The following is a 13,325-nucleotide window of genomic DNA, read 5'->3' as shown; positions in this document are numbered from 1 at the left end:
ATTCAAAACAAGGATAAACATATCAATGCTAATTTTATATAAGACTCTTCCTTGTATAGTAATTTCACCTATTCTATTCATATAGCAAAGAGCAGGATTTCTTTCATCTCTTCCTGCCATCTATGTTTTGCCATTTAGGCTACTACTTAATGTCTTTTGTTCTGGTATATATTTGCTAAAAGTGATAGATCATTCTGTTTATAATCTACATAACTGTCTATATTTCTGCCAGATGTCAGCTACTGTTCTTTCCTGTTAAAGTTCTCAGGAATATATCACAGTAAATAACTCAGTACCAAACAACAAAAAAAGGGATGATGTCTTGGGTTCCCATGTGAAAATCTCAGTATGAATGGGCAATATTTAAGCTTCATTCATAATTATGTACTAAGAAAATAACAAAAAGAAGGTGACTTCCATGGGGTAGGATTTCTCCCAAGATAGTCACACTGGTATCATTAGGTAGACTAGTTGGTTTTTTATACTCAGGATCCTGAGACATGGTCCACACTCCTGTCTGTTATTGCTGGTTGGAATGAGGGATGGTACTTCCATGGCTGCCTTGCTTACTTGCTTACTTACCTACTTGCTTAGACATCCCAGGAGGGTGTGACTGACAGCGGCTTTTCTGCCAAGAGATTTCAGCTGTAGCATTCATCAGCCTTCTATACTCAGTGCTATCTTATGGTACCCAAATCTCTATTTTTGTCTTATCAAACATAGAAAAGGCAGTAAACTCCCTTTCTTTTACTTAGGGTGAAACTAGGGGATGAATGACAAAAAGATATTTGTGACTTCATCAAAAGGATCAAAGTAACTTTTCCAAATTAAACTGTCCTCTGCTCATTTACTCTAACATTTGTTACTGTTTATCACAATATCATTCATTTGTTTTCAGCTTTTTATAAAAAAAAAAAAAAACAAAAAAGCCCAACGAAACAACACAGGAAAAATAATCCCTTTTTCTAATACCTGTCCACCCAAGTCACAGAAATGGTGGCCCATTTCAGATGGACAGTGATTCTGTGTATCATACCCACTGATGGACATTGGACCATCAAACATGGTCCATGTTCAACATCTGGTTAAAATTAAGTCTGCTTAGAACATTAATCTCATGCAGAATGTTATGGCCTGTTTTTCCAAGTGTTTGTGACTTTCTGTGATCTGCACCAGCTGTTTACTGACTCCTAATTGAAATTTTAAGGTGTTAAGTTCAACAGCCTCACGTGGCCTACCTGACTGAAAGTCCTCCAGTGTTATATTACCACAGGTTAGTTCAAGGGGGGATCCTGTACTATCAGAAAGGGAGCAGTTACCATGGCCTTTTCTGTAAGAACCTCTCAGCTCAATGTGTCTTTTTCTTACCTTCCATGGTTTGCAATATTCAAACATGATGGTCTTTCATATGTTGTGACAACAGTGTTTTTGAAGAGGTGTCAGAAATGTGAGTTCAGGCTGCAGACAGGAGGAGTAGTCCACGGGGTGTGTAAGAGGCTGGGAGAATTTGGTGACTCTGCTGGTGTACAGTTTCTTGTCCTCTTTTCAAAAAGTAAGGTAGTCCGAGCATCCTTGCAGAATGTTAGAGTGGTTTCTCATTAGGCATCTCACACTCCACAGTGCAGCCTTTGTCTTCGTTTGAGCGGGGAGGGCAGGTGACATAGCTGACGCTATAATGATTCGTAACGACTTCGTTTTCACTTCCTCATGGAAAGTTTGTGAATGCTGTTGTTTATTTTGTTACTACAGTTAGTTTTCAGTATATCAACACCCTTGCACTTTTCTCAAGCACTGAATTTCACTTCACTTCAAAACACAAAGCAATTTGATGACAAAAGCATTCAAGAACAGATTAAGGAGCCCCTTGGCTTAGAAGTAACCAGCAGGCACAGGAGATGGTGATACTGCCTCAAGTAGTGCACAGTGGGATGAAGAAATGCCTGGAGGAATTTTGTGGCTTCAGATCATTATCTGCTAAGTCTCCTGAAAGCTCCTTAAAATTCCAAACCAAATTCTGATGGCAAACAACATAGCCACTAAATCTTTCACCATACATTTTTATACCCCTCATTCAGCCAACTCCAGTCTTCAAGTAGCAGGAAAGGGGATTTAATCTTCCGCAGTAAAATAGAGGAGAGTAGAAACCACCCTGGGAATGGAAGATCATTCAGCATTTCATACTTTTTGGAAAGGCTCAGATTTATGGTCTGTGGTAGACTTAGCTTTGGTGGATTAACACCTACAGAGGTTAGCACCTGTGGCAGGGTAGCAGAAAGGAGGTGTGCCTGCACCTCGGCCTTTCTAATTCATAGTACAATACAGTGGTGCACATCAGCCTTCTCAGCAGTTTCAGAAAAGATTCTAAGAACTGGAATTGCTAAAGGGCGGGTACATGGTCTGGGGACAGTAATCTCTAGCGGATAGACAGGACAGGCAAAGTGTTGTCATATCTTACATTGCCACCACTGCATCCACTACAGCACCTCTGACAGAGTCTTTAACAGGGGAATTACAATGCTTAATCCAGCTGTTCAGATTTTTAAAAATTACATTTTTTGCTGAGATTTCTTCTGGTTCTGTAAGTGAAATAAGGCATATTTTTCAAACCATTTCTGTAACAGCACACAAGAGGGAGCAGGTAAATAGTTGTATCTGGTCTGAAAATGTTTTTTACAAAAGAATTCCAATAGCTATGATTCAAAACATGAAAATCAGCTTTTGTTTGACTTTTAGGAAGGCAACAGACAAGAATGAGAACATCAGGGAAGAACCCATAGTGTTTAGCCATTGGACTAAAGAATTTATGAAACGAAACCTATTTCGCACATTTCCATTTGCATAAACTTCTTTATTAAGATATTTCTAAAGTATCCTCCAAATAGTTAGCATAGCATCTTTCATTTTTTACAAGAAAGTCACCTCATTTGTCTTCCAGCTTGGTCACTTGAACTTCATTTCAATATACCATTTAATCGGGTATACTCTGTATTATGGCACATGTTCTAGAGTACCTGTTGCTGGATGTAATCTTATGAAAAATGTCCTTCAGCTGCTACTTGGAAAGGAAAAAGGATGTGTTTGTGGACAAGACTGAGAAGAACTGTCTCTTCTTGGCAAATCAGACATAGACTAGATTTGTACAGAGTATGTCTCTGTCTGTAGCCTAGGACTCTGCTACCAGTACACAGAGAAAAGTACCTGCAGAGGGCAGGTAAAGCAGTCAGATTTAATTAAAGGAAAGAAAAATTAGGCTAAACTTGATGCCTTCGAACCTATCACTTACTGTAAACAAAATGGCATTCTTTTCATGCTATAGTAGCATTAACTTTATATAGCTGCTATGTACATGGAGAGAGTTGTATGTATCACAAATGATAGCTGGCAGAGCTTTTTAAAAGCCTTGTTAGCTCTGACTTGCAGGATTTGTGGATACACTTTCAGTTAATTTATTTTGGCCTGCTCTTAAACCGTACTTTGATGTTCAAGTAAGTGTAAAAATTCATTTTGAGCTTTAGGTGGACCAACCCAATTTTGCATTAGTTCCGATTTAATAAAAATCTCTAGATTGTGCCAGAAATTGTCCTAGTTTTGCTCAAAACCTGATGTAAAATTGTGCCAGATTTTGTCAGGCTCCACTAACTCTCCCATTATGGAAATGCCACAAAATAATGTTGCACAAGTTTGTTGCGAACGGCAGTGACGAGGAATTACTTTTAGACAAGTGTCATGCCATGAACCAAATTCTTCTCTCTATTACTTCTGTACAAACACGGTTAAGGTAATGGAATCAGATGATTATGAAACATGTAGAATTTAGCTCTATATGTTCTCCTCCCTAGTGTGTTTAGCAACCTAAAAAGTAGTTTATAAGTTAAAGCTACCTCCCAGTCTGGTTCTTTTGCCCCAGCGGTACTTATTCAACCCAAGAGAGGTCTCGCTGACCTTGGCAGCTCAGGTAGGTAATATATTTTTACAAAAGTGAACTTCTTTTCACCTTTCTCCAGCAGGAATAAGCTTTGACTCTTAAAAGGGACAAAATTATACAGTATTTGAGATGCATTTTCAGTCTTCTTGAGTACCGAATTTTTCTTTATGTTCCTATTGAACTGGTCAAGATTTTTTCTGATGAAACACATTTTTGCTTTCTAACTGAACAGAGGATGCATTCAAAGGCAAAGTGTTTCAGCCTGAGAAGGGGCTCAGAAAGGAACTTGTCTTCCGTCTTTTGACCAGGCATGTAGAAAAACACATTCATGGTCATTAAGAAATGCCCAGGCCTCTTCCTCCACAGGAAAGTTCAAGTTTTGCCAGAGTTTTAGTGTTATCATAAGTTCAGTTTTTGCACAAACCAAACCCATTATTTAGGGTGCTATCACAGTATTTGTAGTTCTTGCTGAATGGAGGTCTATTCCCTTCACATTTCTTTTTCAGATATCAGTTTTCCCATTTTGGGTACCTCCTTCATAATATAACTATTATTTGGAGAAAAATTTCTCCATCCAAACCTTCTTGAATGTTGCGGTTTCTGATCTGGGTTCACCCTCTGAAAGTGAGATATTGCTTCAAAAAAAGCAGTTATTGGTCTGGTGTGTGCAAAACACAAGTCAGGACCTCCCACCTCCCAGGTCAAGAAAATGGATTTGAAGTAGTGAAACTTCAGAAATAACAAATTGTCGAGTTTCTTTTATTAAGGCTTCTGAGCTGTTCAAATTCATATTTTTGTTCTACTCAGCAACTATGAGTTTTGAAAACTTTTAAAAAATAATGATGTCTGAGATTTGGGAGCTGGGGCTTTAAAAATCCATCTAATATTGAATGTTGGCTACACTTCTGAAATAAAAAAGTCATTTAAATTGCCTCTAATCTCTTTCTGATAACTCAAAAAATAATAACTAAAATTGTTTTCCTTGTCTACCTCTTGGATCTTTTTGCTGTTCCAGATTAATATTTCAACAATAGATATGAATTATAAAAGCAGTCTTCATATACTTCCTTTTTTTAATATTTGCTTATTTATATTGCTGAGTGGCTCTAAGGTACTAAGATCTATATAAACATAACAAAAGAGATCCTCTGTCTTAAAGAACGCAGTATCAAAGTATGGGAGACAAGGCAAATAAGCACTTATGTTTTATATGAACATGAGCCAGCAGTGTGCCCAGGTGGCCAAGAAGGCCAATAGCATCCTGGCTTGTATCAGGAATAGTGTGGCCAGCAGGACCAGGGAGGTGATAGCGCCCCTGTAGTGGGCACTGGTGAGGCCGCACCTCAAGTACTGTGTTCAGTTTTGGGCCCCTCACTACAAGAAGGACATCGAGGTGCTGGAGCGTGTCCAGAGGAGAGCAACGAAGTTGGTGAAGGGTCTAGAGCACAAGTCTTATGAGGAGTGGCTGAGGGAACTGGGGTTGTTTAGCCTGGAGAAGAGGAGGCTGAGGGGAGACCTTATCGCTCTCTACAACTACCTGAAAGGAGGTTGTAGTGAGGTGCGGGTCGGTCTCTTCTCCCAAGTAACAAGCAACAGGACGAGAGGAAATGGCCTCAAGCTGCGCCAGGGGAAGTTTAGGTTGGATATTAAGAAAAACTTCTTCCCTGAAAGGGTAGTCAGGCATTGGACCAGGCTGCCCAGGGAAGTGGTTGAGTCCCCATCCCTGAAGATATGTAAAAGATGGGTAGATGTGGTGCTTAAGGACATGGGTTAGTGGTGTCTTGGCAGTGCTAGGTTAACGGTTGGACTTGATGATCTGAAGGGTCTTTTCCAACCTTAACAATTCTACAATTCTATGATTCTATATGGTCAGTCATAGTTTTGGTACATCACCAATAGCCATTGTTGGCTGGCCACACTTCACGGGCATCACAGCAGGGATGATACCTCCTTTACCTTCACCACTTCATTCCAGCTTCACACTTCCCACCTTTCTATTACTTGTCTCAATGATACCTTCTATCTGTTATTTTTCTCCAATCCTTAGAACTCTCTTTATTTTCAAATTAAATTTCTTTTTTAAACCCAAATACTTCTCCAAATCATTTCTCAAATTCAATGTATCAGTGAAATCTTAGTGAAAATGCCAATAAGCAACTGCTGCCAAAAAAATTACCAAAACCTACCAAAATGAAGCATATGCAACAAAACCTTCCTCTCCTATATGCTGTCTGACTTGTGTTCTCGCTTTACTCGGTTGTAACCTCCTCAGAAAAAGCTATTTCCCTTCTCCTGCATTGCACTGCTTTGAAAAATAGATTGACAGTGAACAAACAATCCAGCAGTCTATGATAATACTGCTGGATTTAACAGAAAAAGCAAATTGTCCAAAGTGTGTAGCCTCCTCAAGAAGGCTGGGACTCTGCATGGTCTTACTGAAAAGTTCAAATGTTTCTATATTTCCTTTTAATGAATCTCTTACTCATGGAAAGGCTTCCTTTGAGTTGCTCTAAAAGTGGCCCCAGAAAATAGGAAACTAATTATAGTCCTATAGTTGGAAAAAAAAATTTTAAAAATTACAAAAATTAAGGAGTCAGGTTGGATTTATGTTCTTTGCTTTTCTCTTCGCTGCTGATGCTGCTTTTCCTATAAAAAAAGAATTATAATAACCAGTTTACAGCTCTTACTTTTGCTGTAGATTGGATATTGGTTGTTATTCCATAACTTACAAGAGTGCAGTTGAGCAATCCCACCAGTTAATTGGGAATGAGTTTCTCCGCACCTAGTTGGGCCCAGATCCCAAAGCTTGTGCCCAAGTTTACTATTGTGAGTAATTGTATTTTTAGACAGTTTTTTGGAGCTGGTACTATTTTTGATATCCTGCTTTCATTAAAGTCAGTGGGCACCGGATTGCACCTTTTATGTTTTTAGACAGCCTTGTACAATAGTAAATTGTTTGGCTTCCATTTAACTATATATAAAAAATAGTAGCAACAAAATTGAAGTCTCTCTGTGCCTGAAAGTCATAGCACCGCTGGGATGTGCTCATATATTTTTACATTTACTGACTTTAAGGTTGCATAGTTAAGTCTAGAGCTAGTGGGGAATATTTGGACAGAAAACCTTTTAAAAAAAAAAATACTGATTTTTACAATCAGAGGAACATGCAAAATTCTATGAAATTCACAGTGGGACCAAGAAAGACACTAGAGCACTCTGGGGTACTTGGTAACCCCTGAACAAGACAGTAAGAAGAATAAATGAGATCTAGGACAAATCTTAGCACTGTCTGATTCAGCATCATGATTACTGGCTCTGATCTGGACCTGTCCTCTCTTCATAGCTGTCCTACCAGGCATCAGCTATTCTAAGATGGTCTCTTTCAGCATCAGTTGTTTTTTAGAGATAACATCTCAAAACTACCAAAGGTCAGATTGCTAAGTTCCCTCCAACCCGCCTCCCCCCCCCCAGTATAGGTGAACAGCAGAGTAGGAACTTCAACCTCAGTAGGTAAAATAGTGAGTGAATGAACACCCTAGCAGGCAAATGGCTCTTCTGCTGTTTGTCTTTCTCATTTTCAAAGGAAAAATGTAAAATGTCTTTATTTCATCACAGGGTGGAATAGGAAGAAAATGTAAATCCCCTCATTTCACAGGACAGGAAAAACACTTGTCAGCCCACTTTAGCTGGACACCCTAACCTACTTTGAAAACCTTTGGCGGTGCAATACAGAGCAACAACCCTGGACTTTTCACTGTACGTGGCTCTTTTACAAGCCAAACTTTGTAAGAGCTTTCCCTTTCTCCTTAATGTGCTCTCTGACCTTTTTCCCGTGGGGCAGTATATTGGGAAACAGGTGATGTTTGGAAACATACCAGCGCAAACTAAACCACTTGGATTCAGCTCTGGCATGATGGATCAAAACCAGTATTAAAGCCATTTCCTTTGGTGTGCCCAGGGTCAAACTGAATTGCTATAAACAAACTGGTCTGCATCCCAGAAGAAATGTTTATGTGAAATAGTACTTTCCCTGTTGCCTTCCCCTCCTTCCCTCTTCCCCTTACCAAGCTGCTAGAAGCAAAAGGCAAACACAGCAAACAAAGATTTTTTTTTTTCCAGTAAGTTTAAAGGGACAGTAGCTGGGATTTTGCACTTGCAGCTGTTTATCTTTGGAAAATAGCGCAGTTGTTACATAGCCTAAATACAAGAGGCTCTGCTGCTCCCTTTGCTGTTCGGTCCTCTCTCAGGCCTGATAGTGCTTCCTTCCTGACCTTTCATGGCTTCCTGCCTCCAGCCTTATCGCGGCAAAAAACTTGACACTGTACTGGCTGTGCCACTTCGAATGTATTTAAATTCTGTAAATGGAAATATCCTTACTTTTACATTTACAAACAACTATCATCTGCAGATCACTCAGTAATTTCCTACTGATTCTTATTTTTTTCTTTTAGATATGTTATTTGAAATAGATAAAAGAAGAAAAAAAAAAGGAAAAGAGGAAAGGAAAACTCTCCTGTTTCTTTTAGGCTCACTTTTCTGCAATCTGAGAATCCATCTCTCAGGATACTGAAATCAACATTGCAACTTGAATAACTTTAAATTTAGCAACTTTAACAGCCTTGTGTCAGTTTAGATCAGTTGAGGAATATGTCTCCTTGACCTAAACACTTTAAAAGGAGAATACTGCAGAAGTTCAGTAGGTAAAAGAAATGAAGGTGGTGCATCAAAATCCAGTGTAATTGCACTCCCAGTGCAGCAACAGAATTCTCCACTTGCAATGCTGTTTTTCCCTGATGCTTTCATAGGAACTAAAAAGTGCAATACCACAAGCCTTTATACCTCATATGACTGTAGGGATGTCAAAAGAATGATTCTGCTGACTTAAGTTGACCAGACCCAGCTGTGCAGACTTGAATAATTATTTTAAATTAAAACACTGGATTTGCTAAAGAGAAGTCCACCTCATACTCTGCCCAATTAGCCTCAAAGCCATGTAGAACAAGTTAGCAACACCTAAGTGTAAGAATAATACATTGTTCATATATTCTTAAGGTGAAAAATGTTTTTTACAGAACTTCTCATGCATATAAAGACCATTTTATTATCATAATTTAGGGTTAGAGGAGACTATTAATTATCACTAATCCAAACTCTGGCATTCACAAACCTTAAACATCATCAGCTTTCCATTTGATCACAATCATAAAGGATTCAGCGTATTACCATGACACGTACTCCAATGGGTAAATTAGGAAAGCATTCCAACTATGTTAAGTTCCATCAGTTTCCAATCACTGGAACATCTTGTGGTTCTCCTGGTACACTAAAGCACTGTCTACTATTGAAAGTGTATTCCTTTTGTACATATTTGTAGCCAAAATACTTCACTGTCCCTTGGAAAAATTCAGTAGATTCTTTTTTAGTCCCTTTCTCCGAGGCCTAGTTTCCAACCTCAAATTATTCCTGCACTTTTAAAAATTATGTCCAAATCGTGAATGTATTTTTCTGAAGTGTAATCATCAGAACTGGACATCATATTTGAATAATGATTTCCTTAATACCATACACAGAGGTGATATTACCACTTTATTCTTATATAATGCTCCCTGCTTATTTGTGGATTTCTGTGTTGTCTTGGAAGCTTATATTTCAGATAAAGTAGGCTCAATTTTAAGATCCTAAATGGGGAATTAATATTCAGTAAAAATTAGATCTGCAGTATTATTTTGTTAATTTAATCCAGGATTTGCAATGTCAAAGGACTAATTTCTATGTTTATCTGTATTAGGAAAAAACTGGATTGACTCCACTAAAGTCAAATGTGTTAGTCTATAAATGTGTTGGTTAGGTATAAATGAAAGAAGAATTTGTTCAATTAAAACTCTGCATCAACTTCTCTACGATCATCTAATTAAATGAGTGTAAATTTTAGGGGCATCTTAGACTATATCAACATTATTTTGAATTTAAAAAAAATTAGATCTAATTGGTTTTAGAAAATTGATTGTCTTGACATCAATCAGGCAAAAGAATCAGAAAATACTTAAAGGATGGTAGCAAGGTTAATTAAATAATTGCTTTAGACTTAACTGAATTCTTAAAATTAATTTTTATTAAATCAGTTTAATTATTTGGAAAATAAGTCTCATCAGATATTTGATAACTTTTTCTTGAGCTATAGATTTGCTGGACAAAAATACCTATTTTTATATTATATGTACCTCATATCATCCCACATGGAATTTTGATTTTTTTTTTAATTATCCTTATACAAATTCTCTATAGCTCATATTCAGCTGAATAATTTTAGTTCATTAAGAGTTTTCAGTAAATCATTCTACATGGGAATCCTCCTCCTATCACATAATTTTTTGGTCTTGGTAATTTTGAATGCTTGGGTTTGGTTACGTTGATTTTAATAAAAACTGTATGTCTGCATACACACACATGTGTATGAGTGTGATTATATCCCTCTCTGCCTTCTTTTTCTGTATCACTTTTTGATAGTATTAGCTAACAAATATCTCTAGGGAAGAACTGTATTTTCCCCCATTTGTAAAGGTGCTATGAGACTTGTGGATGCTATTGAAATATGAATATTATATGGTAATAAGAGACAATGAGTGGATTTATTTAACAGCCTAAGGACAGGTGCAATCTACCAATGTGTGTGATACAGCAGATTGAACTGGCATCTCAACCTCCCTTCAGTTGGCAAAAGAAATAATTCCTGAGTGGGAGTTCCCCAACAAATCTTTCCTTAGCAGAAAAAGATAACAATACTTCAGAGTCATAACCTCATCCAGTTTAGGCATAGCCTCCTTCCTGATTAGTCAGTTGGAATATTGTAATCACTGACGTCATGATAATGATGAAAGAAGAGTATCTGCATTAAAATACCTAGACAAATGGTCAATCCAGAGATTGGATTCTCTAAAATCAAACCTTTCTCTAAACAATATTGATTCTTTTCACCCAATTTTGCAAATAAACTACCGACATCTTAAAAAAAAAAAAGGAATGTGCCTCTCATATCAAAGAAAAATTGTATTGAGTGGCTTAAAACCTTCCATGCTCTCTTAAGTAAGCCTATCTCTAAAGTGTCAAAGCTTGAAGTTTTCCAGGAACTCTTGCAACAGCTTGGGGGATAAGGTTAGAATGAACAAGCACCATTTAAATGGAATCCCATTTATTTCCACACTCTGTAAGCATAATTCCTAAGTGATCCTTATTAATGCCACACACACTTTTTGACCAAAGTTTCTGGATTTTGATTTTGGTAATATAACATGAATGTGTTGCAAGGTTTGATCCAAAAAAAAGAGAGGGAGATAATATGATAATCTTTTAAAACAATCTAAAGAGTAATATAAAATGTATGCACTGTCTGCTCAGACTAGGTATTGAACATACCTGTCCCATCACTGTGCCCTGCTCTAGTTTCCAGTTGTCACTTTTAGCTGTGTAGTTGTATTGTGACCTCTGGATCCCAAGGTTGGATACAGTATGAGAAGAGAGACTGTATGATTGGTCCTCCTCCGGGTTTGTGCCAGATGAATGGATAGAAAGGGATGAAAAATGAGGAATTTATGTCTACCCATGCACTGGCCAAGGAAGATGAACTTGCATCTGGGTAAATATATTGTTCTTCACAGAAAAGCATTTCAATACAAGCTTAAATTAGAATGTTATGGCCTTTGTATTTTGCATGCTATGCCCCTGAAAAAGTCATGCACAGCTTTTAATGAATAGTATAAATGAGTCTTTTTGATACAGGCAATTTGTTTAATTAACAAAAAGTCGCCATACTCTTCAGAGGTTATGCTGACAAAAGAACCATGCAGTTAGATTCTCTGTTCTTATCCATCCAGCTGGTTATATAGTACCCATCACTAAAGTATCTAATAGCTGCATAGCCATTCCTGAATTTTATTTTCATTATATTCTCATGAGGCAGGGGAATAATCCTCATTTTAGAATAAACATACAATGATTCACTGACTTTCTATTGAAGGTTAGTACAATGAAGTGTCATTTTTGATAAGGCACTATTATGAGAGACCGTGAAGCTAAACCACATTATGAACCATGGCAGTTGCTGCTAGCTGCTGAAATTAGACTACTTTACATATCTTGCTATATGGGAGTGCTTTTAAAAAATCTGGGTCCTGTTACAGGTACTGTACTAAAGAATTCTGGAATTTGATAAATTTATCCTGTGATGTATGCTAGTATTGTATCTGCTAAAGGAGGAGTCTTTCTTGTAAGACCTTTCTTCCAAAGCAAGAATAATGTTTACAATCAAATGAGTGGTTTTGTACAAACGTCTGTGTATTAACTCATTAGACACAACAGAGTCCTATAAACCAAGGTAATTATCACATTTGCAAAAGCTAGGTAAGGCAAAAGGATTTTGAACTGCTCTAAAGAGAGCATTTCAGGTGACAGTGGCTATTTAGGATAGTTCATGTCATAAGGAATAGGACTGGAATTAATGTGGACTTTTTTCATGTCTTACTGTACTTCCCTCCAAATACTTATTAGTAGTCTTACCCTGTGCCAGAATTCCTTGAGTTTATTAATATTTCCTACACATTGTGTTTGTTTCTGTTTTTTAAAGTTATTGCCAGATTATAGCCTGTCTGTGCCTGATAGTGGTTGTGTTTGTATATGAGCACAGGGTCATCTGATAACAAATTGTAGCACTGTGCGATAAGCAATGTTTAAAATGGGTACAAGCCAGAAACCTATGGCTCCCAGTATACTTTTAGAAAGTCCCATCAACAAAAGAAAGAGTTCAAGGTATTTCGGAAAAGGTCATTGATTACAACCAACTTCATGATCGTTCTGGATGTGTTCCTTCCTGCAGAGACATAATTGCATTTCTTTTACAGTAGAACTTATTTTCAGCTTTGGGCAAGGACAATTGCTTTCAAACATGATTTTGATTCACATGTCCCAGTTTAAGAAAGTTGTTAACTCTGAGTCAGTGGAGTAACAGTAATGGCCATGAGATCATGTTTGGGCCTCTCAATTTTAAATTTATAGCATAGCTGAAAAGCAGTTACCTTGCAGAATGCTGACCTTGGGTTTTTCCAGGAACTATTTATTATACTTAGAGTATCTTCCAACACAGGGACTTTTCCCTGTCTTTTACTGCAGGCGTTCATGCATCTGTGTAATTTCCCTTTTTCACTTTCAGCTGAAGTACAGCATTTTCTGCAAAAATCACGACAGTTGTAATCCAAGTCAGTCTGTGATCTCTTTGGGATCCTGGGAGAATTGGATAGCTTCTTTCTTCTGCCTTCTTTTGAACTGCATTACATGTACTGGTGATAAATATTTTGAACCTAACTCACAAAGGCATATGTTGTCATATTTCCTAGGTATTACAAGTTTG

The sequence above is a fragment of the Nipponia nippon genome, unplaced genomic scaffold (assembly GCF_047370975.1).
Source record: "Nipponia nippon isolate SJK-2023a ecotype South Korea unplaced genomic scaffold, ASM4737097v1 scaffold_1, whole genome shotgun sequence".
Lineage (NCBI taxonomy): Eukaryota > Metazoa > Chordata > Aves > Pelecaniformes > Threskiornithidae > Nipponia > Nipponia nippon.
The sequence above is the reverse complement of the archived record's forward strand: the minus strand, read 5'-3'. Positions refer to the sequence as shown.